Source organism: Nycticebus coucang, chromosome 15 (assembly GCF_027406575.1).
Source record: "Nycticebus coucang isolate mNycCou1 chromosome 15, mNycCou1.pri, whole genome shotgun sequence".
Taxonomy (NCBI): Eukaryota; Metazoa; Chordata; class Mammalia; order Primates; family Lorisidae; genus Nycticebus; species Nycticebus coucang.
The window spans coordinates 17,502,366-17,503,925 of NC_069794.1; the positions used below are offsets into that span (position 1 = coordinate 17,502,366).

At 38.8% G+C, this 1,560-nt stretch overlaps 1 pseudogene; it reads right to left on the reverse strand.

Moving 5' to 3' along the window:
- Positions 1 to 944: 944 nt before the first annotated feature.
- LOC128566415 (60S ribosomal protein L31-like) lies at positions 945 to 1,315 on the reverse strand (annotated as a pseudogene).
- Positions 1,316 to 1,560: the final 245 nt, after the last annotated feature.

A 1,560-nucleotide genomic window follows, 5' to 3' on the forward strand; every position in this document is an offset into this window, starting at 1 on the left:
AAGTCCAAGAAATAGATCATTACACACATTGGTTCTACAGTTCACCAATGTGTTTGCAATTTTTGACTTTTTTTGGATGGCCACAAGATTGCTGCCCCAGCTGCAGGCATCACATCAAAGATCAAAGCAGAAGGGAGAAACTAGCATCAGGCTAGCTGGAAGCAGAAGTTTTCCTAGAAATTTCTGGCTGGCTTCTTCTAATGTCTCCATCAGCTTCGAAGGAAAGATAAGGGACTACTCAGCTGGCACCTTGCTGCTCATTAGAATATCAGGGTTCTCTAAGTAAGGAAGTTGAGGGGATTATATTGGCTAATAACAGTGTCTGTCACAACCCTAAAATGTAGAAACAACCCCACAGAAATGGGGAACCCCTGAAGTTTCAGAAATAAAGAAGCTATAATCCTGGTGGAATGAGATCTTGCAATCCAAATTAAGTTATTCTAAAGAAAAAAAAAGTTACACAAAGTTTCTAGCTGCTTGAGTTCCTGGCACAGCAAGTGCTAGCAAATTTTAGTGTTTGTGGTAAAGATGATGTAATAGTAGTGGAGATGAAGATATCAATTATTATTACAACTGGCATGAGATAAAGTTTGCCCATTCTTTCAATGAACATTTATTTGGCTTCTTTTTTTTATATATACAAGAACCTTTACAATTCAAATCCTAGGAAGCAGAGTTTAGTGGGTGATTCATATTATCAAGAGGAAAAAGAAAACCATTTATTTTGGATATGGTATGAAGGGGAAAGGATAAGTGCTTTTGGAAGACATTCTTAATTATTCAGAATGCAATTCATTCTCCTTAAGAACAAAACTATAGATAAGGAAAACATTGCTACATCAACAAAAATATTTTTGTTGTGATTAAAAAACACATGATAATCAATTAACCATCTTAACCATTTTTTTGTGTGGTTTTATAACTTTATTTGATGTATCTGGCAATCACCAGTTAGTTCTCATCCAAGTTAATTGTAGATTTTTGAAAATGGTAAGAGGTACGTAGGTAACCAAAGTAGAGCTGAAGGTGAATCTTCATCTTCGTTATGTTTTCTGGATAACCACACACGCATATAGTATGGGACATTCCTTATGCCATTGGCCCAGACAGCTTTGTTGAGCCTGGTATCAATGTGCACATCTGGAGTCTCCATCTCTTTCATGGCAAATTTCTGGATCTCTTCAAGTACCTGATGGGCACACTTCTTGAAACCCACTCCATGGACGGACTTGTGAATGTTGATGTAGCCTCGAGTCACCACCTTCTTGACGGCAAAACAGCCCTTCTTCTCACCACCCATCTTTGTGGGAGCCATGATGCTGTGCCCGAGTTGGAAAGAAAGAGCACAGGAATTGTCTAAACAGTTGAACAATTTAAAAAACAAAAACTCTCTTATTGGATTGCTCAGGGGGCCTTATGGAATTATTAAATGGGGACTACAGTATGGCAGTCTTCATGCCAGAGCTAGGAAAGGCCATGTCCCTAAAAGAGGCAGTCATGTCCTTTCCATTTGCTGATTCACAGGTCAGGGACAAATGGGGAATCTGGACATCTGGGCAC